At 46.8% G+C, this 27,136-nt stretch overlaps 25 non-coding genes across 25 annotated transcripts; 23 read left to right on the top strand and 2 right to left on the bottom strand.

Moving 5' to 3' along the window:
* Positions 1–750: 750 nt before the first annotated feature.
* trnal-aag (transfer RNA leucine (anticodon AAG)) lies at positions 751–833 on the top strand. The gene has a single exon. It is a non-coding gene; the product is annotated as a tRNA-Leu (tRNA).
* Positions 834–1,648: 815 nt separating this feature from the next.
* Positions 1,649–1,731, top strand: trnal-cag (transfer RNA leucine (anticodon CAG)). Its single transcript has one exon. It is a non-coding gene; the product is annotated as a tRNA-Leu (tRNA).
* Positions 1,732–2,546: 815 nt separating this feature from the next.
* On the top strand, positions 2,547–2,629 carry trnal-cag (transfer RNA leucine (anticodon CAG)). The gene has a single exon. It is a non-coding gene; the product is annotated as a tRNA-Leu (tRNA).
* Positions 2,630–3,444: 815 nt separating this feature from the next.
* Positions 3,445–3,527, top strand: trnal-cag (transfer RNA leucine (anticodon CAG)). Its single transcript has one exon. It is a non-coding gene; the product is annotated as a tRNA-Leu (tRNA).
* An 815-nt stretch (positions 3,528–4,342) lies between these two features.
* trnal-cag (transfer RNA leucine (anticodon CAG)) lies at positions 4,343–4,425 on the top strand. The gene has a single exon. It is a non-coding gene; the product is annotated as a tRNA-Leu (tRNA).
* Positions 4,426–5,240: 815 nt separating this feature from the next.
* On the top strand, positions 5,241–5,323 carry trnal-cag (transfer RNA leucine (anticodon CAG)). Its single transcript has one exon. It is a non-coding gene; the product is annotated as a tRNA-Leu (tRNA).
* An 815-nt stretch (positions 5,324–6,138) lies between these two features.
* Positions 6,139–6,221, top strand: trnal-cag (transfer RNA leucine (anticodon CAG)). The gene has a single exon. It is a non-coding gene; the product is annotated as a tRNA-Leu (tRNA).
* Positions 6,222–7,036: 815 nt separating this feature from the next.
* On the top strand, positions 7,037–7,119 carry trnal-cag (transfer RNA leucine (anticodon CAG)). The gene has a single exon. It is a non-coding gene; the product is annotated as a tRNA-Leu (tRNA).
* An 814-nt stretch (positions 7,120–7,933) lies between these two features.
* Positions 7,934–8,016, top strand: trnal-aag (transfer RNA leucine (anticodon AAG)). Its single transcript has one exon. It is a non-coding gene; the product is annotated as a tRNA-Leu (tRNA).
* An 815-nt stretch (positions 8,017–8,831) lies between these two features.
* trnal-cag (transfer RNA leucine (anticodon CAG)) lies at positions 8,832–8,914 on the top strand. The gene has a single exon. It is a non-coding gene; the product is annotated as a tRNA-Leu (tRNA).
* Positions 8,915–9,729: 815 nt separating this feature from the next.
* trnal-cag (transfer RNA leucine (anticodon CAG)) lies at positions 9,730–9,812 on the top strand. The gene has a single exon. It is a non-coding gene; the product is annotated as a tRNA-Leu (tRNA).
* An 815-nt stretch (positions 9,813–10,627) lies between these two features.
* On the top strand, positions 10,628–10,710 carry trnal-cag (transfer RNA leucine (anticodon CAG)). The gene has a single exon. It is a non-coding gene; the product is annotated as a tRNA-Leu (tRNA).
* Positions 10,711–11,525: 815 nt separating this feature from the next.
* On the top strand, positions 11,526–11,608 carry trnal-cag (transfer RNA leucine (anticodon CAG)). The gene has a single exon. It is a non-coding gene; the product is annotated as a tRNA-Leu (tRNA).
* An 815-nt stretch (positions 11,609–12,423) lies between these two features.
* Positions 12,424–12,506, top strand: trnal-cag (transfer RNA leucine (anticodon CAG)). The gene has a single exon. It is a non-coding gene; the product is annotated as a tRNA-Leu (tRNA).
* Positions 12,507–13,321: 815 nt separating this feature from the next.
* On the top strand, positions 13,322–13,404 carry trnal-cag (transfer RNA leucine (anticodon CAG)). The gene has a single exon. It is a non-coding gene; the product is annotated as a tRNA-Leu (tRNA).
* Positions 13,405–14,219: 815 nt separating this feature from the next.
* On the top strand, positions 14,220–14,302 carry trnal-cag (transfer RNA leucine (anticodon CAG)). Its single transcript has one exon. It is a non-coding gene; the product is annotated as a tRNA-Leu (tRNA).
* An 815-nt stretch (positions 14,303–15,117) lies between these two features.
* On the top strand, positions 15,118–15,200 carry trnal-cag (transfer RNA leucine (anticodon CAG)). The gene has a single exon. It is a non-coding gene; the product is annotated as a tRNA-Leu (tRNA).
* An 815-nt stretch (positions 15,201–16,015) lies between these two features.
* On the top strand, positions 16,016–16,098 carry trnal-cag (transfer RNA leucine (anticodon CAG)). Its single transcript has one exon. It is a non-coding gene; the product is annotated as a tRNA-Leu (tRNA).
* A 1,713-nt stretch (positions 16,099–17,811) lies between these two features.
* On the top strand, positions 17,812–17,894 carry trnal-cag (transfer RNA leucine (anticodon CAG)). Its single transcript has one exon. It is a non-coding gene; the product is annotated as a tRNA-Leu (tRNA).
* Positions 17,895–18,708: 814 nt separating this feature from the next.
* Positions 18,709–18,791, top strand: trnal-aag (transfer RNA leucine (anticodon AAG)). The gene has a single exon. It is a non-coding gene; the product is annotated as a tRNA-Leu (tRNA).
* An 815-nt stretch (positions 18,792–19,606) lies between these two features.
* Positions 19,607–19,689, top strand: trnal-cag (transfer RNA leucine (anticodon CAG)). Its single transcript has one exon. It is a non-coding gene; the product is annotated as a tRNA-Leu (tRNA).
* A 1,713-nt stretch (positions 19,690–21,402) lies between these two features.
* Positions 21,403–21,485, top strand: trnal-cag (transfer RNA leucine (anticodon CAG)). The gene has a single exon. It is a non-coding gene; the product is annotated as a tRNA-Leu (tRNA).
* Positions 21,486–22,299: 814 nt separating this feature from the next.
* trnal-cag (transfer RNA leucine (anticodon CAG)) lies at positions 22,300–22,382 on the top strand. Its single transcript has one exon. It is a non-coding gene; the product is annotated as a tRNA-Leu (tRNA).
* A 1,391-nt stretch (positions 22,383–23,773) lies between these two features.
* On the bottom strand, positions 23,774–23,845 carry trnad-guc (transfer RNA aspartic acid (anticodon GUC)). The gene has a single exon. It is a non-coding gene; the product is annotated as a tRNA-Asp (tRNA).
* A 2,622-nt stretch (positions 23,846–26,467) lies between these two features.
* Positions 26,468–26,539, bottom strand: trnad-guc (transfer RNA aspartic acid (anticodon GUC)). Its single transcript has one exon. It is a non-coding gene; the product is annotated as a tRNA-Asp (tRNA).
* Between the last annotated feature and the right edge of the window lie 597 nt (positions 26,540–27,136).

Genomic DNA, 27,136 nt, shown 5'->3' with positions numbered 1-27,136 from the left:
CGATACCATGTCGTATTGCTATTCTGCCACTGCATCATCTTGTTTAAAGATTATTGTGGCCGCTTTACCTCCGAAGAGTTCTTGCTTCCAAATGCTATACCTACTTTTTGTTTGCCTCAGGAGCCCTGTTAAACAACAGCCAAGACACTTGTTGCATGAGAATCTTCTGACCACTGCTCAACAAGCTGTGTTGTCACAACCTTCTACAGTGCTTTGGGCAGGACAGAATCATTAGCAAAAGCACATTGTTGATTATAAGGTCTTGGTTTGCACTTAACACCATAGTAAACGGGAAAGGGCTTTTGACCAAAGCAACCTGGCCTCATGTTAGGCTATTTGAAGGGGGCTATTGACATTTAGGCCGAAGATGGGTGAGAGTATCAAAACAATCATCACTTGGTGGCAGGCAGCTGATAAAAGCCTATTTTCTCCCCGTCAGGGAATCGCACCCCGATCTTCCGCATGACAGGCGGAGATACTGTCCATTATACTAACGAGGAATTTCTGTGTGACTGATACAGTCGTCAGACGAAAAGACAACTATCGCCAAGGAGTGAAATAAGATTTTGGTGTCCCCTTTCAAGGTGCAGGAAAATTGCTATCACAGTCCCATCACTCAGAAGGAGAGTCTTCCATGAAGCTGCATGCCTTGTCAATATTCCCCTTCAACACGAACACAACGCAGACCCACATATTCGCTGGAATGATGCCTGGGCCCGCTGACAGTGTCGTCAAATATTCCTTTTAGTAGTCAGGATGGCCGAGCGGTCTAAGGCGCTGCGTTAAGGTCGCAGTCTCCCCTGGAGGCGTGGGTTCAAATCCCACTTCTGACATTGCAGACTTCTCCTAGAGAAACATTTTCACTGGCAAGGCAACCCAAGTTTACTCCTTGCTTAGCAATACCATGTCGTATTGCTATTCTGCCACTGCATCATCTTGTTTAAAGATTACTGTGGCCGCTTTACCTCCGAAGAGTTCTTGCTTCCAAATGCTATGCCTACTTTTTGTTTGCCTCAGGAGCCCTGTTAAACAACAGCCAAGACACTTGTTGCATGAGAATCTTCTGACCACTGCTCAACAAGCTGTGTTGTCACAACCTTCTACAGTGCTTTGGGCAGGACAGAATCATTAGCAAAAGGCACATTGTTGATTATAAGGTCTTGGTTTGCACTTAACACCATAGTAAACGGGAAAGGGCTTTTGACCAAAGCAACCTGGCCTCATGTTAGGCTATTTGAAGGGGGCTATTGACAGTTAGGCCGAAGATGGGTGAGAGTATCAAAACAATCATCACTTGGTGGCAGGCAGCTGATAAAAGACCAAGCTCCCCCCGTCAGGGAATCGAACCCCGATCTTCCGCGTGACAGGCGGAGATACTGTCCATTATACTAACGAGGAATTTCTGTGTGCCTGACACAGTTGTCAGACGAAAAGACAACTATCGCCAAGGAGTGAAATAAAATTTTGGTGTCCCCTTTCAAGGTGCAGGAAAATTGCTATCACAGTCCCATTACTCAGAAGGAGAGTCTTCCATGAAGCTGCATGCCTCGTCAATATTCCCCTTCAACACGAACACAACGCAGACCCACATATTTGCTGGAATGATGCCTGGGCCCGCTGACAGTGTCGTCCAATATTCCTTTTAGTAGTCAGGATGGCCGAGCGGTCTAAGGCGCTGCGTTCAGGTCGCAGTCTCCCCTGGAGGCGTGGGTTCAAATCCCACTTCTGACATTGCAGACTTCTCCTAGAGAAACATTTTCACTGGCAAGGAAACCCAAGTTTACTCCTTGCTTAGCAATACCATATCGTATTGCTATTTTGCCACTGCATCATCTTGTTTAAAGATTATTGTGGCCGCTTTACCTCCGAAGAGTTCTTGCTTCCAAATGCTATGCCTACTTTTTGTTTGCCTCAGGAGCCCTGTTAAACAACAGCCAAGACACTTGTTGCATGAGAATCTTCTGACCACTGCTCAACAAGCTGTGTTGTCACAACCTTCTACAGTGCTTTGGGCAGGACAGAATCATTAGCAAAAGGCACATTGTTGATTATAAGGTCTTGGTTTGCACTTAACACCATAGTAAACGGGAAAGGGCTTTTGACCAAAGCAACCTGGCCTCATGTTAGGCTATTTGAAGGGGGCTATTGACATTTAGGCCGAAGATGGGTGAGAGTATCAAAACAATCATCACTTGGTGGCAGGCAGCTGATAAAAGACCAAGCTGTCCCCGTCAGGGAATCGAACCACGATCTTCCGCGTGACAGGCGGAGATACTGTCCATTATACTAACGAGGAATTTCTGTGTGCCTGACACAGTTGTCAGACGAAAAGACAACTATCGCCAAGGAGTGAAATAAGATTTTGGTGTCCCGTTTCAAGGTGCAGGAAAATTGCTATCACAGTCCCATCACTCAGAAGGAGAGTCTTCCATGAAGCTGCATGCCTCGTCAATATTCCCCTTCAACACAAACACAACGCAGACCCACATATTCGCTGGAATGATGCCTGGGCCCGCCGACAGTGTCGTCAAATATTCCTTTTCATAGTCAGAATGGCCGAGCGGTCTAAGGTGCTGCGTTCAGGTCGCAGTCTCCCCTGGAGGCGTGGGTTCAAATCCCACTTCTGACATTGCAGACTTCTCCTAGAGAAACATTTTCACTGGCAAGGCAACCCAAGTTTACTCCTTGCTTAGCAATACCATGTCGTATTGCTATTCTGCCACTGCATCATCTTGTTTAAAGATTACTGTGGCCGCTTTACCTCCGAAGAGTTCTTGCTTCCAAATGCTATGCCTACTTTTTGTTTGCCTCAGGAGCCCTGTTAAACAACAGCCAAGACACTTGTTGCATGAGAATCTTCTGACCACTGCTCAACAAGCTGTGTTGTCACAACCTTCTACAGTGCTTTGGGCAGGACAGAATCATTAGCAAAAGGCACATTGTTGATTATAAGGTCTTGGTTTGCACTTAACACCATAGTAAACGGGAAAGGGCTTTTGACCAAAGCAACCTGGCCTCATGTTAGGCTATTTGAAGGGGGCTATTGACAGTTAGGCCGAAGATGGGTGAGAGTATCAAAACAATCATCACTTGGTGGCAGGCAGCTGATAAAAGACCAAGCTGTCCCCGTCAGGGAATCGAACCACGATCTTCCGCGTGACAGGCGGAGATACTGTCCATTATACTAACGAGGAATTTCTGTGTGCCTGACACAGTTGTCAGACGAAAAGACAACTATCGCCAAGGAGTGAAATAAAATTTTGGTGTCCCCTTTCAAGGTGCAGGAAAATTGCTATCACAGTCCCATTACTCAGAAGGAGAGTCTTCCATGAAGCTGCATGCCTCGTCAATATTCCCCTTCAACACGAACACAACGCAGACCCACATATTTGCTGGAATGATGCCTGGGCCCGCTGACAGTGTCGTCCAATATTCCTTTTAGTAGTCAGGATGGCCGAGCGGTCTAAGGCGCTGCGTTCAGGTCGCAGTCTCCCCTGGAGGCGTGGGTTCAAATCCCACTTCTGACATTGCAGACTTCTCCTAGAGAAACATTTTCACTGGCAAGGAAACCCAAGTTTACTCCTTGCTTAGCAATACCATATCGTATTGCTATTTTGCCACTGCATCATCTTGTTTAAAGATTATTGTGGCCGCTTTACCTCCGAAGAGTTCTTGCTTCCAAATGCTATGCCTACTTTTTGTTTGCCTCAGGAGCCCTGTTAAACAACAGCCAAGACACTTGTTGCATGAGAATCTTCTGACCACTGCTCAACAAGCTGTGTTGTCACAACCTTCTACAGTGCTTTGGGCAGGACAGAATCATTAGCAAAAGGCACATTGTTGATTATAAGGTCTTGGTTTGCACTTAACACCATAGTAAACGGGAAAGGGCTTTTGACCAAAGCAACCTGGCCTCATGTTAGGCTATTTGAAGGGGGCTATTGACATTTAGGCCGAAGATGGGTGAGAGTATCAAAACAATCATCACTTGGTGGCAGGCAGCTGATAAAAGACCAAGCTGTCCCCGTCAGGGAATCGAACCACGATCTTCCGCGTGACAGGCGGAGATACTGTCCATTATACTAACGAGGAATTTCTGTGTGCCTGACACAGTTGTCAGACGAAAAGACAACTATCGCCAAGGAGTGAAATAAGATTTTGGTGTCCCGTTTCAAGGTGCAGGAAAATTGCTATCACAGTCCCATCACTCAGAAGGAGAGTCTTCCATGAAGCTGCATGCCTCGTCAATATTCCCCTTCAACACAAACACAACGCAGACCCACATATTCGCTGGAATGATGCCTGGGCCCGCCGACAGTGTCGTCAAATATTCCTTTTCATAGTCAGAATGGCCGAGCGGTCTAAGGTGCTGCGTTCAGGTCGCAGTCTCCCCTGGAGGCGTGGGTTCAAATCCCACTTCTGACATTGCAGACTTCTCCTAGAGAAACATTTTCACTGGCAAGGCAACCCAAGTTTACTCCTTGCTTAGCAATACCATGTCGTATTGCTATTCTGCCACTGCATCATCTTGTTTAAAGATTACTGTGGCCGCTTTACCTCCGAAGAGTTCTTGCTTCCAAATGCTATGCCTACTTTTTGTTTGCCTCAGGAGCCCTGTTAAACAACAGCCAAGACACTTGTTGCATGAGAATCTTCTGACCACTGCTCAACAAGCTGTGTTGTCACAACCTTCTACAGTGCTTTGGGCAGGACAGAATCATTAGCAAAAGGCACATTGTTGATTATAAGGTCTTGGTTTGCACTTAACACCATAGTAAACGGGAAAGGGCTTTTGACCAAAGCAACCTGGCCTCATGTTAGGCTATTTGAAGGGGGCTATTGACAGTTAGGCCGAAGATGGGTGAGAGTATCAAAACAATCATCACTTGGTGGCAGGCAGCTGATAAAAGACCAAGCTGTCCCCGTCAGGGAATCGAACCACGATCTTCCGCGTGACAGGCGGAGATACTGTCCATTATACTAACGAGGAATTTCTGTGTGCCTGACACAGTTGTCAGACGAAAAGACAACTATCGCCAAGGAGTGAAATAAGATTTTGGTGTCCCGTTTCAAGGTGCAGGAAAATTGCTATCACAGTCCCATCACTCAGAAGGAGAGTCTTCCATGAAGCTGCATGCCTCGTCAATATTCCCCTTCAACACAAACACAACGCAGACCCACATATTCGCTGGAATGATGCCTGGGCCCGCCGACAGTGTCGTCAAATATTCCTTTTCATAGTCAGAATGGCCGAGCGGTCTAAGGTGCTGCGTTCAGGTCGCAGTCTCCCCTGGAGGCGTGGGTTCAAATCCCACTTCTGACATTGCAGACTTCTCCTAGAGAAACATTTTCACTGGCAAGGCAACCCAAGTTTACTCCTTGCTTAGCAATACCATGTCGTATTGCTATTCTGCCACTGCATCATCTTGTTTAAAGATTACTGTGGCCGCTTTACCTCCGAAGAGTTCTTGCTTCCAAATGCTATGCCTACTTTTTGTTTGCCTCAGGAGCCCTGTTAAACAACAGCCAAGACACTTGTTGCATGAGAATCTTCTGACCACTGCTCAACAAGCTGTGTTGTCACAACCTTCTACAGTGCTTTGGGCAGGACAGAATCATTAGCAAAAGGCACATTGTTGATTATAAGGTCTTGGTTTGCACTTAACACCATAGTAAACGGGAAAGGGCTTTTGACCAAAGCAACCTGGCCTCATGTTAGGCTATTTGAAGGGGGCTATTGACAGTTAGGCCGAAGATGGGTGAGAGTATCAAAACAATCATCACTTGGTGGCAGGCAGCTGATAAAAGACCAAGCTGTCCCCGTCAGGGAATCGAACCACGATCTTCCGCGTGACAGGCGGAGATACTGTCCATTATACTAACGAGGAATTTCTGTGTGCCTGACACAGTTGTCAGACGAAAAGACAACTATCGCCAAGGAGTGAAATAAAATTTTGGTGTCCCCTTTCAAGGTGCAGGAAAATTGCTATCACAGTCCCATTACTCAGAAGGAGAGTCTTCCATGAAGCTGCATGCCTCGTCAATATTCCCCTTCAACACGAACACAACGCAGACCCACATATTTGCTGGAATGATGCCTGGGCCCGCTGACAGTGTCGTCCAATATTCCTTTTAGTAGTCAGGATGGCCGAGCGGTCTAAGGCGCTGCGTTCAGGTCGCAGTCTCCCCTGGAGGCGTGGGTTCAAATCCCACTTCTGACATTGCAGACTTCTCCTAGAGAAACATTTTCACTGGCAAGGAAACCCAAGTTTACTCCTTGCTTAGCAATACCATATCGTATTGCTATTTTGCCACTGCATCATCTTGTTTAAAGATTATTGTGGCCGCTTTACCTCCGAAGAGTTCTTGCTTCCAAATGCTATGCCTACTTTTTGTTTGCCTCAGGAGCCCTGTTAAACAACAGCCAAGACACTTGTTGCATGAGAATCTTCTGACCACTGCTCAACAAGCTGTGTTGTCACAACCTTCTACAGTGCTTTGGGCAGGACAGAATCATTAGCAAAAGGCACATTGTTGATTATAAGGTCTTGGTTTGCACTTAACACCATAGTAAACGGGAAAGGGCTTTTGACCAAAGCAACCTGGCCTCATGTTAGGCTATTTGAAGGGGGCTATTGACATTTAGGCCGAAGATGGGTGAGAGTATCAAAACAATCATCACTTGGTGGCAGGCAGCTGATAAAAGACCAAGCTGTCCCCGTCAGGGAATCGAACCACGATCTTCCGCGTGACAGGCGGAGATACTGTCCATTATACTAACGAGGAATTTCTGTGTGCCTGACACAGTTGTCAGACGAAAAGACAACTATCGCCAAGGAGTGAAATAAGATTTTGGTGTCCCGTTTCAAGGTGCAGGAAAATTGCTATCACAGTCCCATCACTCAGAAGGAGAGTCTTCCATGAAGCTGCATGCCTCGTCAATATTCCCCTTCAACACAAACACAACGCAGACCCACATATTCGCTGGAATGATGCCTGGGCCCGCCGACAGTGTCGTCAAATATTCCTTTTCATAGTCAGAATGGCCGAGCGGTCTAAGGTGCTGCGTTCAGGTCGCAGTCTCCTCTGGAGGCGTGGGTTCAAATCCCACTTCTGACATTGCAGACTTCTCCTAGAGAAACATTTTCACTGGCAAGGCAACCCAAGTTTACTCCTTGCTTAGCGATACCATGTCGTATTGCTATTCTGCCACTGCATCATCTTGTTTAAAGATTATTGTGGCCGCTTTACCTCCGAAGAGTTCTTGCTTCCAAATGCTATACCTACTTTTTGTTTGCCTCAGGAGCCCTGTTAAACAACAGCCAAGACACTTGTTGCATGAGAATCTTCTGACCACTGCTCAACAAGCTGTGTTGTCACAACCTTCTACAGTGCTTTGGGCAGGACAGAATCATTAGCAAAAGCACATTGTTGATTATAAGGTCTTGGTTTGCACTTAACACCATAGTAAACGGGAAAGGGCTTTTGACCAAAGCAACCTGGCCTCATGTTAGGCTATTTGAAGGGGGCTATTGACATTTAGGCCGAAGATGGGTGAGAGTATCAAAACAATCATCACTTGGTGGCAGGCAGCTGATAAAAGCCTATTTTCTCCCCGTCAGGGAATCGCACCCCGATCTTCCGCATGACAGGCGGAGATACTGTCCATTATACTAACGAGGAATTTCTGTGTGACTGATACAGTCGTCAGACGAAAAGACAACTATCGCCAAGGAGTGAAATAAGATTTTGGTGTCCCCTTTCAAGGTGCAGGAAAATTGCTATCACAGTCCCATCACTCAGAAGGAGAGTCTTCCATGAAGCTGCATGCCTTGTCAATATTCCCCTTCAACACGAACACAACGCAGACCCACATATTCGCTGGAATGATGCCTGGGCCCGCTGACAGTGTCGTCAAATATTCCTTTTAGTAGTCAGGATGGCCGAGCGGTCTAAGGCGCTGCGTTAAGGTCGCAGTCTCCCCTGGAGGCGTGGGTTCAAATCCCACTTCTGACATTGCAGACTTCTCCTAGAGAAACATTTTCACTGGCAAGGCAACCCAAGTTTACTCCTTGCTTAGCAATACCATGTCGTATTGCTATTCTGCCACTGCATCATCTTGTTTAAAGATTACTGTGGCCGCTTTACCTCCGAAGAGTTCTTGCTTCCAAATGCTATGCCTACTTTTTGTTTGCCTCAGGAGCCCTGTTAAACAACAGCCAAGACACTTGTTGCATGAGAATCTTCTGACCACTGCTCAACAAGCTGTGTTGTCACAACCTTCTACAGTGCTTTGGGCAGGACAGAATCATTAGCAAAAGGCACATTGTTGATTATAAGGTCTTGGTTTGCACTTAACACCATAGTAAACGGGAAAGGGCTTTTGACCAAAGCAACCTGGCCTCATGTTAGGCTATTTGAAGGGGGCTATTGACAGTTAGGCCGAAGATGGGTGAGAGTATCAAAACAATCATCACTTGGTGGCAGGCAGCTGATAAAAGACCAAGCTCCCCCCGTCAGGGAATCGAACCCCGATCTTCCGCGTGACAGGCGGAGATACTGTCCATTATACTAACGAGGAATTTCTGTGTGCCTGACACAGTTGTCAGACGAAAAGACAACTATCGCCAAGGAGTGAAATAAAATTTTGGTGTCCCCTTTCAAGGTGCAGGAAAATTGCTATCACAGTCCCATTACTCAGAAGGAGAGTCTTCCATGAAGCTGCATGCCTCGTCAATATTCCCCTTCAACACGAACACAACGCAGACCCACATATTTGCTGGAATGATGCCTGGGCCCGCTGACAGTGTCGTCCAATATTCCTTTTAGTAGTCAGGATGGCCGAGCGGTCTAAGGCGCTGCGTTCAGGTCGCAGTCTCCCCTGGAGGCGTGGGTTCAAATCCCACTTCTGACATTGCAGACTTCTCCTAGAGAAACATTTTCACTGGCAAGGAAACCCAAGTTTACTCCTTGCTTAGCAATACCATATCGTATTGCTATTTTGCCACTGCATCATCTTGTTTAAAGATTATTGTGGCCGCTTTACCTCCGAAGAGTTCTTGCTTCCAAATGCTATGCCTACTTTTTGTTTGCCTCAGGAGCCCTGTTAAACAACAGCCAAGACACTTGTTGCATGAGAATCTTCTGACCACTGCTCAACAAGCTGTGTTGTCACAACCTTCTACAGTGCTTTGGGCAGGACAGAATCATTAGCAAAAGGCACATTGTTGATTATAAGGTCTTGGTTTGCACTTAACACCATAGTAAACGGGAAAGGGCTTTTGACCAAAGCAACCTGGCCTCATGTTAGGCTATTTGAAGGGGGCTATTGACATTTAGGCCGAAGATGGGTGAGAGTATCAAAACAATCATCACTTGGTGGCAGGCAGCTGATAAAAGACCAAGCTGTCCCCGTCAGGGAATCGAACCACGATCTTCCGCGTGACAGGCGGAGATACTGTCCATTATACTAACGAGGAATTTCTGTGTGCCTGACACAGTTGTCAGACGAAAAGACAACTATCGCCAAGGAGTGAAATAAGATTTTGGTGTCCCGTTTCAAGGTGCAGGAAAATTGCTATCACAGTCCCATCACTCAGAAGGAGAGTCTTCCATGAAGCTGCATGCCTCGTCAATATTCCCCTTCAACACAAACACAACGCAGACCCACATATTCGCTGGAATGATGCCTGGGCCCGCCGACAGTGTCGTCAAATATTCCTTTTCATAGTCAGAATGGCCGAGCGGTCTAAGGTGCTGCGTTCAGGTCGCAGTCTCCCCTGGAGGCGTGGGTTCAAATCCCACTTCTGACATTGCAGACTTCTCCTAGAGAAACATTTTCACTGGCAAGGCAACCCAAGTTTACTCCTTGCTTAGCAATACCATGTCGTATTGCTATTCTGCCACTGCATCATCTTGTTTAAAGATTACTGTGGCCGCTTTACCTCCGAAGAGTTCTTGCTTCCAAATGCTATGCCTACTTTTTGTTTGCCTCAGGAGCCCTGTTAAACAACAGCCAAGACACTTGTTGCATGAGAATCTTCTGACCACTGCTCAACAAGCTGTGTTGTCACAACCTTCTACAGTGCTTTGGGCAGGACAGAATCATTAGCAAAAGGCACATTGTTGATTATAAGGTCTTGGTTTGCACTTAACACCATAGTAAACGGGAAAGGGCTTTTGACCAAAGCAACCTGGCCTCATGTTAGGCTATTTGAAGGGGGCTATTGACAGTTAGGCCGAAGATGGGTGAGAGTATCAAAACAATCATCACTTGGTGGCAGGCAGCTGATAAAAGACCAAGCTGTCCCCGTCAGGGAATCGAACCACGATCTTCCGCGTGACAGGCGGAGATACTGTCCATTATACTAACGAGGAATTTCTGTGTGCCTGACACAGTTGTCAGACGAAAAGACAACTATCGCCAAGGAGTGAAATAAAATTTTGGTGTCCCCTTTCAAGGTGCAGGAAAATTGCTATCACAGTCCCATTACTCAGAAGGAGAGTCTTCCATGAAGCTGCATGCCTCGTCAATATTCCCCTTCAACACGAACACAACGCAGACCCACATATTTGCTGGAATGATGCCTGGGCCCGCTGACAGTGTCGTCCAATATTCCTTTTAGTAGTCAGGATGGCCGAGCGGTCTAAGGCGCTGCGTTCAGGTCGCAGTCTCCCCTGGAGGCGTGGGTTCAAATCCCACTTCTGACATTGCAGACTTCTCCTAGAGAAACATTTTCACTGGCAAGGAAACCCAAGTTTACTCCTTGCTTAGCAATACCATATCGTATTGCTATTTTGCCACTGCATCATCTTGTTTAAAGATTATTGTGGCCGCTTTACCTCCGAAGAGTTCTTGCTTCCAAATGCTATGCCTACTTTTTGTTTGCCTCAGGAGCCCTGTTAAACAACAGCCAAGACACTTGTTGCATGAGAATCTTCTGACCACTGCTCAACAAGCTGTGTTGTCACAACCTTCTACAGTGCTTTGGGCAGGACAGAATCATTAGCAAAAGGCACATTGTTGATTATAAGGTCTTGGTTTGCACTTAACACCATAGTAAACGGGAAAGGGCTTTTGACCAAAGCAACCTGGCCTCATGTTAGGCTATTTGAAGGGGGCTATTGACATTTAGGCCGAAGATGGGTGAGAGTATCAAAACAATCATCACTTGGTGGCAGGCAGCTGATAAAAGACCAAGCTGTCCCCGTCAGGGAATCGAACCACGATCTTCCGCGTGACAGGCGGAGATACTGTCCATTATACTAACGAGGAATTTCTGTGTGCCTGACACAGTTGTCAGACGAAAAGACAACTATCGCCAAGGAGTGAAATAAGATTTTGGTGTCCCGTTTCAAGGTGCAGGAAAATTGCTATCACAGTCCCATCACTCAGAAGGAGAGTCTTCCATGAAGCTGCATGCCTCGTCAATATTCCCCTTCAACACAAACACAACGCAGACCCACATATTCGCTGGAATGATGCCTGGGCCCGCCGACAGTGTCGTCAAATATTCCTTTTCATAGTCAGAATGGCCGAGCGGTCTAAGGTGCTGCGTTCAGGTCGCAGTCTCCCCTGGAGGCGTGGGTTCAAATCCCACTTCTGACATTGCAGACTTCTCCTAGAGAAACATTTTCACTGGCAAGGCAACCCAAGTTTACTCCTTGCTTAGCAATACCATGTCGTATTGCTATTCTGCCACTGCATCATCTTGTTTAAAGATTACTGTGGCCGCTTTACCTCCGAAGAGTTCTTGCTTCCAAATGCTATGCCTACTTTTTGTTTGCCTCAGGAGCCCTGTTAAACAACAGCCAAGACACTTGTTGCATGAGAATCTTCTGACCACTGCTCAACAAGCTGTGTTGTCACAACCTTCTACAGTGCTTTGGGCAGGACAGAATCATTAGCAAAAGGCACATTGTTGATTATAAGGTCTTGGTTTGCACTTAACACCATAGTAAACGGGAAAGGGCTTTTGACCAAAGCAACCTGGCCTCATGTTAGGCTATTTGAAGGGGGCTATTGACAGTTAGGCCGAAGATGGGTGAGAGTATCAAAACAATCATCACTTGGTGGCAGGCAGCTGATAAAAGACCAAGCTGTCCCCGTCAGGGAATCGAACCACGATCTTCCGCGTGACAGGCGGAGATACTGTCCATTATACTAACGAGGAATTTCTGTGTGCCTGACACAGTTGTCAGACGAAAAGACAACTATCGCCAAGGAGTGAAATAAGATTTTGGTGTCCCGTTTCAAGGTGCAGGAAAATTGCTATCACAGTCCCATCACTCAGAAGGAGAGTCTTCCATGAAGCTGCATGCCTCGTCAATATTCCCCTTCAACACAAACACAACGCAGACCCACATATTCGCTGGAATGATGCCTGGGCCCGCCGACAGTGTCGTCAAATATTCCTTTTCATAGTCAGAATGGCCGAGCGGTCTAAGGTGCTGCGTTCAGGTCGCAGTCTCCCCTGGAGGCGTGGGTTCAAATCCCACTTCTGACATTGCAGACTTCTCCTAGAGAAACATTTTCACTGGCAAGGCAACCCAAGTTTACTCCTTGCTTAGCAATACCATGTCGTATTGCTATTCTGCCACTGCATCATCTTGTTTAAAGATTACTGTGGCCGCTTTACCTCCGAAGAGTTCTTGCTTCCAAATGCTATGCCTACTTTTTGTTTGCCTCAGGAGCCCTGTTAAACAACAGCCAAGACACTTGTTGCATGAGAATCTTCTGACCACTGCTCAACAAGCTGTGTTGTCACAACCTTCTACAGTGCTTTGGGCAGGACAGAATCATTAGCAAAAGGCACATTGTTGATTATAAGGTCTTGGTTTGCACTTAACACCATAGTAAACGGGAAAGGGCTTTTGACCAAAGCAACCTGGCCTCATGTTAGGCTATTTGAAGGGGGCTATTGACAGTTAGGCCGAAGATGGGTGAGAGTATCAAAACAATCATCACTTGGTGGCAGGCAGCTGATAAAAGACCAAGCTGTCCCCGTCAGGGAATCGAACCACGATCTTCCGCGTGACAGGCGGAGATACTGTCCATTATACTAACGAGGAATTTCTGTGTGCCTGACACAGTTGTCAGACGAAAAGACAACTATCGCCAAGGAGTGAAATAAAATTTTGGTGTCCCCTTTCAAGGTGCAGGAAAATTGCTATCACAGTCCCATTACTCAGAAGGAGAGTCTTCCATGAAGCTGCATGCCTCGTCAATATTCCCCTTCAACACGAACACAACGCAGACCCACATATTTGCTGGAATGATGCCTGGGCCCGCTGACAGTGTCGTCCAATATTCCTTTTAGTAGTCAGGATGGCCGAGCGGTCTAAGGCGCTGCGTTCAGGTCGCAGTCTCCCCTGGAGGCGTGGGTTCAAATCCCACTTCTGACATTGCAGACTTCTCCTAGAGAAACATTTTCACTGGCAAGGAAACCCAAGTTTACTCCTTGCTTAGCAATACCATATCGTATTGCTATTTTGCCACTGCATCATCTTGTTTAAAGATTATTGTGGCCGCTTTACCTCCGAAGAGTTCTTGCTTCCAAATGCTATGCCTACTTTTTGTTTGCCTCAGGAGCCCTGTTAAACAACAGCCAAGACACTTGTTGCATGAGAATCTTCTGACCACTGCTCAACAAGCTGTGTTGTCACAACCTTCTACAGTGCTTTGGGCAGGACAGAATCATTAGCAAAAGGCACATTGTTGATTATAAGGTCTTGGTTTGCACTTAACACCATAGTAAACGGGAAAGGGCTTTTGACCAAAGCAACCTGGCCTCATGTTAGGCTATTTGAAGGGGGCTATTGACATTTAGGCCGAAGATGGGTGAGAGTATCAAAACAATCATCACTTGGTGGCAGGCAGCTGATAAAAGACCAAGCTGTCCCCGTCAGGGAATCGAACCACGATCTTCCGCGTGACAGGCGGAGATACTGTCCATTATACTAACGAGGAATTTCTGTGTGCCTGACACAGTTGTCAGACGAAAAGACAACTATCGCCAAGGAGTGAAATAAGATTTTGGTGTCCCGTTTCAAGGTGCAGGAAAATTGCTATCACAGTCCCATCACTCAGAAGGAGAGTCTTCCATGAAGCTGCATGCCTCGTCAATATTCCCCTTCAACACAAACACAACGCAGACCCACATATTCGCTGGAATGATGCCTGGGCCCGCCGACAGTGTCGTCAAATATTCCTTTTCATAGTCAGAATGGCCGAGCGGTCTAAGGTGCTGCGTTCAGGTCGCAGTCTCCCCTGGAGGCGTGGGTTCAAATCCCACTTCTGACATTGCAGACTTCTCCTAGAGAAACATTTTCACTGGCAAGGCAACCCAAGTTTACTCCTTGCTTAGCAATACCATGTCGTATTGCTATTCTGCCACTGCATCATCTTGTTTAAAGATTACTGTGGCCGCTTTACCTCCGAAGAGTTCTTGCTTCCAAATGCTATGCCTACTTTTTGTTTGCCTCAGGAGCCCTGTTAAACAACAGCCAAGACACTTGTTGCATGAGAATCTTCTGACCACTGCTCAACAAGCTGTGTTGTCACAACCTTCTACAGTGCTTTGGGCAGGACAGAATCATTAGCAAAAGGCACATTGTTGATTATAAGGTCTTGGTTTGCACTTAACACCATAGTAAACGGGAAAGGGCTTTTGACCAAAGCAACCTGGCCTCATGTTAGGCTATTTGAAGGGGGCTATTGACAGTTAGGCCGAAGATGGGTGAGAGTATCAAAACAATCATCACTTGGTGGCAGGCAGCTGATAAAAGACCAAGCTGTCCCCGTCAGGGAATCGAACCACGATCTTCCGCGTGACAGGCGGAGATACTGTCCATTATACTAACGAGGAATTTCTGTGTGCCTGACACAGTTGTCAGACGAAAAGACAACTATCGCCAAGGAGTGAAATAAGATTTTGGTGTCCCGTTTCAAGGTGCAGGAAAATTGCTATCACAGTCCCATCACTCAGAAGGAGAGTCTTCCATGAAGCTGCATGCCTCGTCAATATTCCCCTTCAACACAAACACAACGCAGACCCACATATTCGCTGGAATGATGCCTGGGCCCGCCGACAGTGTCGTCAAATATTCCTTTTCATAGTCAGAATGGCCGAGCGGTCTAAGGTGCTGCGTTCAGGTCGCAGTCTCCCCTGGAGGCGTGGGTTCAAATCCCACTTCTGACATTGCAGACTTCTCCTAGAGAAACATTTTCACTGGCAAGGCAACCCAAGTTTACTCCTTGCTTAGCAATACCATGTCGTATTGCTATTCTGCCACTGCATCATCTTGTTTAAAGATTACTGTGGCCGCTTTACCTCCGAAGAGTTCTTGCTTCCAAATGCTATGCCTACTTTTTGTTTGCCTCAGGAGCCCTGTTAAACAACAGCCAAGACACTTGTTGCATGAGAATCTTCTGACCACTGCTCAACAAGCTGTGTTGTCACAACCTTCTACAGTGCTTTGGGCAGGACAGAATCATTAGCAAAAGGCACATTGTTGATTATAAGGTCTTGGTTTGCACTTAACACCATAGTAAACGGGAAAGGGCTTTTGACCAAAGCAACCTGGCCTCATGTTAGGCTATTTGAAGGGGGCTATTGACAGTTAGGCCGAAGATGGGTGAGAGTATCAAAACAATCATCACTTGGTGGCAGGCAGCTGATAAAAGACCAAGCTGTCCCCGTCAGGGAATCGAACCACGATCTTCCGCGTGACAGGCGGAGATACTGTCCATTATACTAACGAGGAATTTCTGTGTGCCTGACACAGTTGTCAGATGAAAAGACAACTATCGCCAAGGAGTGAAATAAAATTTTGGTGTCCCCTTTCAAGGTGCAGGAAAATTGCTATCACAGTCCCATTACTCAGAAGGAGAGTCTTCCATGAAGCTGCATGCCTCGTCAATATTCCCCTTCAACACAAACACAACGCAGACCCACATATTCGCTGGAATGATGCCTGGGCCCGCCGACAGTGTCGTCAAATATTCCTTTTCATAGTCAGAATGGCCGAGCGGTCTAAGGTGCTGCGTTCAGGTCGCAGTCTCCCCTGGAGGCGTGGGTTCAAATCCCACTTCTGACATTGCAGACTTCTCCTAGAGAAACATTTTCACTGGCAAGGCAACCCAAGTTTACTCCTTGCTTAGCAATACCATGTCGTATTGCTATTCTGCCACTGCATCATCTTGTTTAAAGATTACTGTGGCCGCTTTACCTCCGAAGAGTTCTTGCTTCCAAATGCTATGCCTACTTTTTGTTTGCCTCAGGAGCCCTGTTAAACAACAGCCAAGACACTTGTTGCATGAGAATCTTCTGACCACTGCTCAACAAGCTGTGTTGTCACAACCTTCTACAGTGCTTTGGGCAGGACAGAATCATTAGCAAAAGGCACATTGTTGATTATAAGGTCTTGGTTTGCACTTAACACCATAGTAAACGGGAAAGGGCTTTTGACCAAAGCAACCTGGCCTCATGTTAGGCTATTTGAAGGGGGCTATTGACAGTTAGGCCGAAGATGGGTGAGAGTATCAAAACAATCATCACTTGGTGGCAGGCAGCTGATAAAAGACCAAGCTGTCCCCGTCAGGGAATCGAACCACGATCTTCCGCGTGACAGGCGGAGATACTGTCCATTATACTAACGAGGAATTTCTGTGTGCCTGACACAGTTGTCAGATGAAAAGACAACTATCGCCAAGGAGTGAAATAAAATTTTGGTGTCCCCTTTCAAGGTGCAGGAAAATTGCTATCACAGTCCCATTACTCAGAAGGAGAGTCTTCCATGAAGCTGCATGCCTCGTCAATATTCCCCTTCAACACGAACACAACGCAGACCCACATATTTGCTGGAATGATGCCTGGGCCCGCTGACAGTGTCGTCCAATATTCCTTTTAGTAGTCAGGATGGCCGAGCGGTCTAAGGCGCTGCGTTCAGGTCGCAGTCTACCCTGGAGGCGTGGGTTCAAATCCCACTTCTGACATTGCAGACTTCTCCTAGAGAAACATTTTCACTGGCAAGGAAACCCAAGTTTACTCCTTGCTTAGCAATACCATGTCGTATTGCTATTTTGCCACTGCATCATCTTGTTTAAAGATTATTGTGGCCGCTTTACCTCCGAAGAGTTCTTGCTTCCAAATGCTATGCCTACTTTTTGTTTGCCTCAGGAGCCCTGTTAAACAACAGCCAAGAGACTTGTTGCATGAGAATCTTCTGACCACTGCTCAACAAGCTGTGTTGTCACAACCTTCTACAGTGCTTTGGGCAGGACAGAATCATTAGCAAAAGGCACATTGTTGATTATAAGGTCTTGGTTTGCACTTAACACCATAGTAAACGGGAAAGGGCTTTTGACCAAAGCAACCTGGCCTCATGTTAGGCTATTTGAAGGGGGCTATTGACATTTAGGCCGAAGATGGGTGAGAGTATCAAAACAATCATCACTTGGTGGCAGGCAGCTGATAAAAGACCAAGCTGTCCCCGTCAGGGAATCGAACCACGATCTTCCGCGTGACAGGCGGAGATACTGTCCATTATACTAACGAGGAATTTCTGTGTGCCTGACACAGTTGTCAGACGAAAAGACAACTATCGCCAAGGAGTGAAATAAGATTTTGGTGTCCCGTTTCAAGGTGCAGGAAAATTGCTATCACAGTCCCATCACTCAGAAGGAGAGTCTTCCATGAAGCTGCATGCCTCGTCAATATTCCCCTTCAACACAAACACAACGCAGACCCACATATTCGCTGGAATGATGCCTGGGCCCGCCGACAGTGTCGTCAAATATTCCTTTTCATAGTCAGAATGGCCGAGCGGTCTAAGGTGCTGCGTTCAGGTCGCAGTCTCCCCTGGAGGCGTGGGTTCAAATCCCACTTCTGACATTGCAGACCTCTCCTAGAGAAACATTTTCACTGGCAAGGCAACCCAAGTTTACTCCTTGCTTAGCGATACCATGTCGTATTGCTATTCTGCCACTGCATCATCTTGTTTAAAGATTATTGTGGCCGCTTTACCTCCGAAGAGTTCTTGCTTCCAAATGCTATACCTACTTTTTGTTTGCCTCAGGAGCCCTGTTAAACAACAGCCAAGACACTTGTTGCATGAGAATCTTCTGACCACTGCTCAACAAGCTGTGTTGTCACAACCTTCTACAGTGCTTTGGGCAGGACAGAATCATTAGCAAAAGCACATTGTTGATTATAAGGTCTTGGTTTGCACTTAACACCATAGTAAACGGGAAAGGGCTTTTGACCAAAGCAACCTGGCCTCATGTTAGGCTATTTGAAGGGGGCTATTGACATTTAGGCCGAAGATGGGTGAGAGTATCAAAACAATCATCACTTGGTGGCAGGCAGCTGATAAAAGCCTATTTTCTCCCCGTCAGGGAATCGCACCCCGATCTTCCGCATGACAGGCGGAGATACTGTCCATTATACTAACGAGGAATTTCTGTGTGACTGATACAGTCGTCAGACGAAAAGACAACTATCGCCAAGGAGTGAAATAAGATTTTGGTGTCCCCTTTCAAGGTGCAGGAAAATTGCTATCACAGTCCCATCACTCAGAAGGAGAGTCTTCCATGAAGCTGCATGCCTTGTCAATATTCCCCTTCAACACGAACACAACGCAGACCCACATATTCGCTGGAATGATGCCTGGGCCCGCTGACAGTGTCGTCAAATATTCCTTTTAGTAGTCAGGATGGCCGAGCGGTCTAAGGCGCTGCGTTAAGGTCGCAGTCTCCCCTGGAGGCGTGGGTTCAAATCCCACTTCTGACACTGCAGACTTCTCCTAGAGAAACATTTTCACTGGCAAGGCAACCCAAGTTTACTCCTTGCTTAGCAATACCATGTCGTATTGCTATTCTGCCACTGCATCATCTTGTTTAAAGATTACTGTGGCCGCTTTACCTCCGAAGAGTTCTTGCTTCCAAATGCTATGCCTACTTTTTGTTTGCCTCAGGAGCCCTGTTAAACAACAGCCAAGACACTTGTTGCATGAGAATCTTCTGACCACTGCTCAACAAGCTGTGTTGTCACAACCTTCTACAGTGCTTTGGGCAGGACAGAATCATTAGCAAAAGGCACATTGTTGATTATAAGGTCTTGGTTTGCACTTAACACCATAGTAAACGGGAAAGGGCTTTTGACCAAAGCAACCTGGCCTCATGTTAGGCTATTTGAAGGGGGCTATTGACAGTTAGGCCGAAGATGGGTGAGAGTATCAAAACAATCATCACTTGGTGGCAGGCAGCTGATAAAAGACCAAGCTCTCCCCGTCGGGGAATCAAACCCCGATCTTCCGCGTGACAGGCGGAGATACTGTCCATTATACTAACGAGGAATTTCTGTGTGACTGACACAGTCGTCAGACGAAAAGACAACTATCGCCAAGGAGTGAAATAAGATTTTGGTGTCCCCTTTCAAGGTGCAGGAAAATTGCTATCGCAGTCCCATCACTCAGAAGGAGAGTCTTCCATGAAGCTGCATGCCTCGTCAATATTCCCCTTCAACACAAACACAACGCAGACCCACATATTCGCTGGAATGATGCCTGGGCCCGCCGACAGTGTCGTCATATATTCCTTTTCGTAGTCAGGATGGCCGAGCGGTCTAAGGCGCTGCGTTCAGGTCGCAGTCTCCCCTGGAGGCGTGGGTTCAAATCCCACTTCTGACATTGCAGACTTCTCCTAGAGAAACATTTTCACTGGCAAGGCAACCCAAGTTTACTCCTTGCTTAGCAATACCATGTCGTATTGCTATTCTGCCACTGCATCATCTTGTTTAAAGATTACTGTGGCCGCTTTACCTCCGAAGAGTTCTTGCTTCCAAATGCTATGCCTACTTTTTGTTTGCCTCAGGAGCCCTGTTAAACAACAGCCAAGACACTTGTTGCATGAGAATCTTCTGACCACTGCTCAACAAGCTGTGTTGTCACAACCTTCTACAGTGCTTTGGGCAGGACAGAATCATTAGCAAAAGGCACATTGTTGATTATAAGGTCTTGGTTTGCACTTAACACCATAGTAAACGGGAAAGGGCTTTTGACCAAAGCAACCTGGCCTCATGTTAGGCTATTTGAAGGGGGCTATTGACAGTTAGGCCGAAGATGGGTGAGAGTATCAAAACAATCATCACTTGGTGGCAGGCAGCTGATAAAAGACCAAGCTCTCCCCGTCAGGGAATCGAACCCCGATCTTCCGCGTGACAGGCGGAGATACTGTCCATTATACTAACGAGGAATTTCTGTGTGCCTGACACAGTTGTCAGACGAAAAGACAACTATCGCCAAGGAGTGAAATAAAATTTTGGTGTCCCCTTTCAAGGTGCAGGAAAATTGCTATCACAGTCCCATAACTCAGAAGGAGAGTCTTCCATGAAGCTGCATGCCTCGTCAATATTCCCCTTCAACACGAACACAACGCAGACCCACATATTTGCTGGAATGATGCCTGGGCCCGCTGACAGTGTCGTCCAATATTCCTTTTAGTAGTCAGGATGGCCGAGCGGTCTAAGGAGCTGCGTTCAGGTCGCAGTCTCCCCTGGAGGCGTGGGTTCAAATCCCACTTCTGACATTGCAGACTTCTCCTAGAGAAACATTTTCACTGGCAAGGCAACCCAAGTTTACTCCTTGCTTAGCAATACCATGTCGTATTGCTATTCTGCCACTGCATCATCTTGTTTAAAGATTACTGTGGCCGCTTTACCTCCGAAGAGTTCTTGCTTCCAAATGCTATGCCTACTTTTTGTTTGCCTCAGGAGCCCTGTTAAACAACAGCCAAGACACTTGTTGCATGAGAATCTTCTGACCACTGCTCAACAAGCTGTGTTGTCACAACCTTCTACAGTGCTTTGGGCAGGACAGAATCATTAGCAAAAGGCACATTGTTGATTATAAGGTCTTGGTTTGCACTTAACACCATAGTAAACGGGAAAGGGCTTTTGACCAAAGCAACCTGGCCTCATGTTAGGCTATTTGAAGGGGGCTATTGACAGTTAGGCCGAAGATGGGTGAGAGTATCAAAACAATCATCACTTGGTGGCAGGCAGCTGATAAAAGACCAAGCTCTCCCCGTCAGGGAATCGAACACCGATCTTCCGCGTGACAGGCGGAGATACTGTCCATTATACTAACGAGGAATTTCTGTGTGCCTGACACAGTTGTCAGACGAAAAGACAACTATCGCCAAGGAGTGAAATAAGATTTTGGTGTCCCGTTTCAAGGTGCAGGAAAATTGCTATCACAGTCCCATCACTCAGAAGGAGAGTCTTCCATGAAGCTGCATGCCTCGTCAATATTCCCCTTCAACACAAACACAACGCAGACCCACATATTCGCTGGAATGATGCCTGGGCCCGCCGACAGTGTCGTCAAATATTCCTTTTCATAGTCAGAATGGCCGAGCGGTCTAAGGTGCTGCGTTCAGGTCGCAGTCTCCCCTGGAGGCGTGGGTTCAAATCCCACTTCTGACATTGCAGACTTCTCCTAGAGAAACATTTTCACTGGCAAGGCAACCCAAGTTTACTCCTTGCTTAGCGATACCATGTCGTATTGCTATTCTGCCACTGCATCATCTTGTTTAAAGATTATTGTGGCCGCTTTACCTCCGAAGAGTTCTTGCTTCCAAATGCTATACCTACTTTTTGTTTGCCTCAGGAGCCCTGTTAAACAACAGCCAAGACACTTGTTGCATGAGAATCTTCTGACCACTGCTCAACAAGCTGTGTTGTCACAACCTTCTACAGTGCTTTGGGCAGGACAGAATCATTAGCAAAAGCACATTGTTGATTATAAGGTCTTGGTTTGCACTTAACACCATAGTAAACGGGAAAGGGCTTTTGACCAAAGCAACCTGGCCTCATGTTAGGCTATTTGAAGGGGGCTATTGACAGTTAGGCCGAAGATGGGTGAGAGTATCAAAACAATCATCACTCGGTGGCAGGCAGCTGATAAAAGACCAAGCTCTCCCCGTCGGGGAATCGAACCCCGAACTTCCGCGTGACAGGCGGAGATACTGTCCATTATACTAACGAGGAATTTCTGTGTGCCTGACACAGTCGTCAGACGAAAAGACAACTATCGCCAAGGAGTGAAATAAGATTTTGGTGTCCCGTTTCAAGGTGCAGGAAAATTGCTATCACAGTCCCATTACTCAGAAGGAGATTCTTCCATGAAGCTGCATGCCTCGTCAATATTCCTCTTCAACACGAACACAACGCAGACCCACATATTCGCTGGAATGATGCCTGGGCCCGCCGACAGTGTCGTCAAATATTCCTTTTAGTAGTCAGGATGGCCGAGCGGTCTAAGGCGCTGCGTTCAGGTCGCAGTCTCCCCTGGAGGCGTGGGTTCAAATCCCACTTCTGACATTGCAGACTTCTCCTAGAGAAACATTTTCACTGGCAAGGCAACCCAAGTTTACTCCTTGCTTAGCAATACCATGTCGTATTGCTATTCTGCCACTGCATCATCTTGTTTAAAGATTATTGTGGCCACTTTACCTCCGAAGAGTTCTTGCTTCCAAATGCTATGCCTACTTTTTGTTTGCCTCAGGAGCCCTGTTAAACAACAGCCAAGACACTTGTTGCATGAGAATCTTCTGACCACTGCTCAACAAGCTGTGTTGTCACAACCTTCTACAGTGCTTTGGGCAGGACAGAATCATTAGCAAAAGGCACATTGTTGATTATAAGGTCTTGGTTTGCACTTAACACCATAGTAAACGGGAAAGGGCTTTTGACCAAAGCAACCTGGCCTCATGTTAGGCTATTTGAAGGGGGCTATTGACATTTAGGCCGAAGATGGGTGAGAGTATCAAAACAATCATCACTTGGTGGCAGGCAGCTGATAAAAGACCAAGCTCTCCCCGTCGGGGAATCGAACCCCGAACTTCCGCGTGACAGGCGGAGATACTGTCCATTATACTAACGAGGAATTTCTGTGTGACTGACACAGTCGTCAGACGAAAAGACAACTATCGCCAAGGAGTGAAATAAGATTTTGGTGTCCCGTTTCAAGGTGCAGGAAAATTGCTATCACAGTCCCATTACTCAGAAGGAGAGTCTTCCATGAAGCTGCATGCCTCGTCAATATTCCTCTTCAACACGAACACAACGCAGACCCACATATTCGCTGGAATGATGCCTGGGCCCGCCGACAGTGTCGTCAAATATTCCTTTTAGTAGTCAGGATGGCCGAGCGGTCTAAGGCGCTGCGTTCAGGTCGCAGTCTCCCCTAGAGGCGTGGGTTCAAATCTCACTTCTGACATTGCAGACTTCTCCTAGAGAAACATTTTCACTGGCAAGGCAACCCAAGTTTACTCCTTGCTTAGCAATACCATGTCGTATTGCTATTCTGCCACTGCATCATCTTGTTTAAAGATTATTGTGGCCGCTTTACCTCCGAAGAGTTCTTGCTTCCAAATGCTATGCCTACTTTTTGTTTGCCTCAGGAGCCCTGTTAAACAACAGCCAAGACACTTGTTGCATGAGAATCTTCTGACCACTGCTCAACAAGCTGTGTTGTCACAACCTTCTACAGTGCTTTGGGCAGGACAGAATCATTAGCAAAAGGCACATTGTTGATTATAAGGTCTTGGTTTGCACTTAACACCATAGTAAACGGGAAAGGGCTTTTGACCAAAGCAACCTGGCCTCATGTTAGGCTATTTGAAGGGGGCTATTGACATTTAGGCCGAAGATGGGTGAGAGTATCAAAACAATCATCACTTGGTGGCAGGCAGCTGATAAAAGACCAAGCTCTCCCCGTCGGGGAATCGAACCCCGATCTTCCGCGTGACAGGCGGAGATACTGTCCATTATACTAACGAGGAATTTCTGTGTGCCTGACACAGTCGTCAGACGAAAAGACAACTATCGCCAAGGAGTGAAATAAGATTTTGGTGTCCCGTTTCAAGGTGCAGGAAAATTGCTATCACAGTCCCATCACTCAGAAGGAGAGTCTTCCATGAAGCTGCATGCCTCGTCAATATTCCTCTTCAACACGAACACAACGCAGACCCACATATTCGCTGGAATGATGCCTGGGCCCGCCGACAGTGTCGTCAAATATTGCTTTTAGTAGTCAGGATGGCCGAGCGGTCTAAGGCGCTGCGTTCAGGTCGCAGTCTCCCCTGGAGGCGTGAGTTCAAAGCCCACTTCTGACATTGCAGACTTCTCCTAGAGAAACATTTTCACTGGCAAGGAAACCCAAGTTTACTCCTTGCTTAGCAATACCATGTCGTATTGCTATTCTGCCACTGCATCATCTTGTTTAAAGATTATTGTGGCCGCTTTACCTCCGAAGAGTTCTTGCTTCCAAATGCTATGCCTACTTTTTGTTTGCCTCAGGAGCCCTGTTAAACAACAGCCAAGACACTTGTTGCATGAGAATCTTCTGACCACTGCTCAACAAGCTGTGTTGTCACAACCTTCTACAGTGCTTTGGGCAGGACAGAATCATTAGCAAAAGGCACATTGTTGATTATAAGGTCTTGGTTTGCACTTAACACCATAGTAAACGGGAAAGGGCTTTTGACCAAAGCAACCTGGCCTCATGTTAGGCTATTTGAAGGGGGCTATTGACATTTAGGCCGAAGATGGGTGAGAGTATCAAAACAATCATCACTTGGTGGCAGGCAGCTGATAAAAGACCAAGCTCTCCCCGTCGGGGAATCGAACCCCGAACTTCCGCGTGACAGGCGGAGATACTGTCCATTATACTAACGAGGAATTTCTGTGTGACTGACACAGTCGTCAGACGAAAAGACAACTATCGCCAAGGAGTGAAATAAGATTTTGGTGTCCCGTTTCAAGGTGCAGGAAAATTGCTATCACAGTCCCATTACTCAGAAGGAGAGTCTTCCATGAAGCTGCATGCCTCGTCAATATTCCTCTTCAACACGAACACAACGCAGACCCACATATTCGCTGGAATGATGCCTGGGCCCGCCGACAGTGTCGTCAAATATTCCTTTTAGTGGTCAGGATGGCCGAGCGGTCTAAGGCGCTGCGTTCAGGTCGCAGTCTCCCCTAGAGGCGTGGGTTCAAATCCCACTTCTGACATTGCAGACTTCTCCTAGAGAAACATTTTCACTGGCAAGGCAACCCAAGTTTACTCCTTGCTTAGCAATACCATGTCGTATTGCTATTCTGCCACTGCATCATCTTGTTTAAAGATTATTGTGGCCGCTTTACCTCCGAAGAGTTCTTGCTTCCAAATGCTATGCCTACTTTTTGTTTGCCTCAGGAGCCCTGTTAAACAACAGCCAAGACACTTGTTGCATGAGAATCTTCTGACCACTGCTCAACAAGCTGTGTTGTCACAACCTTCTACAGTGCTTTGGGCAGGACAGAATCATTAGCAAAAGGCACATTGTTGATTATAAGGTCTTGGTTTGCACTTAACACCATAGTAAACGGGAAAGGGCTTTTGACCAAAGCAACCTGGCCTCATGTTAGGCTATTTGAAGGGGGCTATTGACATTTAGGCCGAAGATGGGTGAGAGTATCAAAACAATCATCACTTGGTGGCAGGCAGCTGATAAAAGACCAAGCTCTCCCCGTCGGGGAATCGAACCCCGAACTTCCGCGTGACAGGCGGAGATACTGTCCATTATACTAACGAGGAATTTCTGTGTGCCTGACACAGTCGTCAGACGAAAAGACAACTATCGCCAAGGAGTGAAATAAGATTTTGGTGTCCCCTTTCAAGGTGCAGGAAAATTGCTATCACAGTCCCATCACTCAGAAGGAGAGTCTTCCATGAAGCTGCATGCCTCGTCAATATTCCCCTTCAACACAAACACAACGCAGACCCACATATTCGCTGGAATGATGCCTGGGCCCGCCGACAGTGTCGTCAAATATTCCTTTTCGTAGTCAGGATGGCCGAGCGGTCTAAGGCGCTGCGTTCAGGTCGCAGTCTCCCCTGGAGGCGTGGGTTCAAATCTCACTTCTGACATTGCAGACTTCTCCTAGAGAAACATTTTCACTGGCAAGGCAACCCAAGTTTACTCCTTGCTTAGCAATACCATGTCGTATTGCTATTCTGCCACTGCATCATCTTGTTTAAAGATTATTGTGGCCGCTTTACCTCCGAAGAGTTCTTGCTTCCAAATGCTATGCCTACTTTTTGTTTGCCTCAGGAGCCCTGTTAAACAACAGCCAAGACACTTGTTGCATGAGAATCTTCTGACCACTGCTCAACAAGCTGTGTTGTCACAACCTTCTACAGTGCTTTGGGCAGGACAGAATCATTAGCAAAAGGCACATTGTTGATTATAAGGTCTTGGTTTGCACTTAACACCATAGTAAACGGGAAAGGGCTTTTGACCAAAGCAACCTGGCCTCATGTTAGGCTATTTGAAGGGGGCTATTGACATTTAGGCCGAAGATGGGTGAGAGTATCAAAACAATCATCACTTGGTGGCAGGCAGCTGATAAAAGACCAAGCTCTCCCCGTCGGGGAATCGAACCCCGATCTTCCGCGTGACAGGCGGAGATACTGTCCATTATACTAACGAGGAATTTCTGTGTGCCTGACACAGTCGTCAGACGAAAAGACAACTATCGCCAAGGAGTGAAATAAGATTTTGGTGTCCCGTTTCAAGGTGCAGGAAAATTGCTATCACAGTCCCATCACTCAGAAGGAGAGTCTTCCATGAAGCTGCATGCCTCGTCAATATTCCTCTTCAACACGAACACAACGCAGACCCACATATTCGCTGGAATGATGCCTGGGCCCGCCGACAGTGTCGTCAAATATTGCTTTTAGTAGTCAGGATGGCCGAGCGGTCTAAGGCGCTGCGTTCAGGTCGCAGTCTCCCCTGGAGGCGTGAGTTCAAAGCCCACTTCTGACATTGCAGACTTCTCCTAGAGAAACATTTTCACTGGCAAGGAAACCCAAGTTTACTCCTTGCTTAGCAATACCATGTCGTATTGCTATTCTGCCACTGCATCATCTTGTTTAAAGATTATTGTGGCCGCTTTACCTCCGAAGAGTTCTTGCTTCCAAATGCTATGCCTACTTTTTGTTTGCCTCAGGAGCCCTGTTAAACAACAGCCAAGACACTTGTTGCATGAGAATCTTCTGACCACTGCTCAACAAGCTGTGTTGTCACAAC

This window comes from Odontesthes bonariensis, chromosome 5 (assembly GCF_027942865.1).
Source record: "Odontesthes bonariensis isolate fOdoBon6 chromosome 5, fOdoBon6.hap1, whole genome shotgun sequence".
NCBI classification, from domain to species: domain Eukaryota; kingdom Metazoa; phylum Chordata; class Actinopteri; order Atheriniformes; family Atherinopsidae; genus Odontesthes; species Odontesthes bonariensis.
Note: the sequence above shows the minus strand (reverse complement) of the source record. Positions and strands in the feature narration are given on the sequence as shown.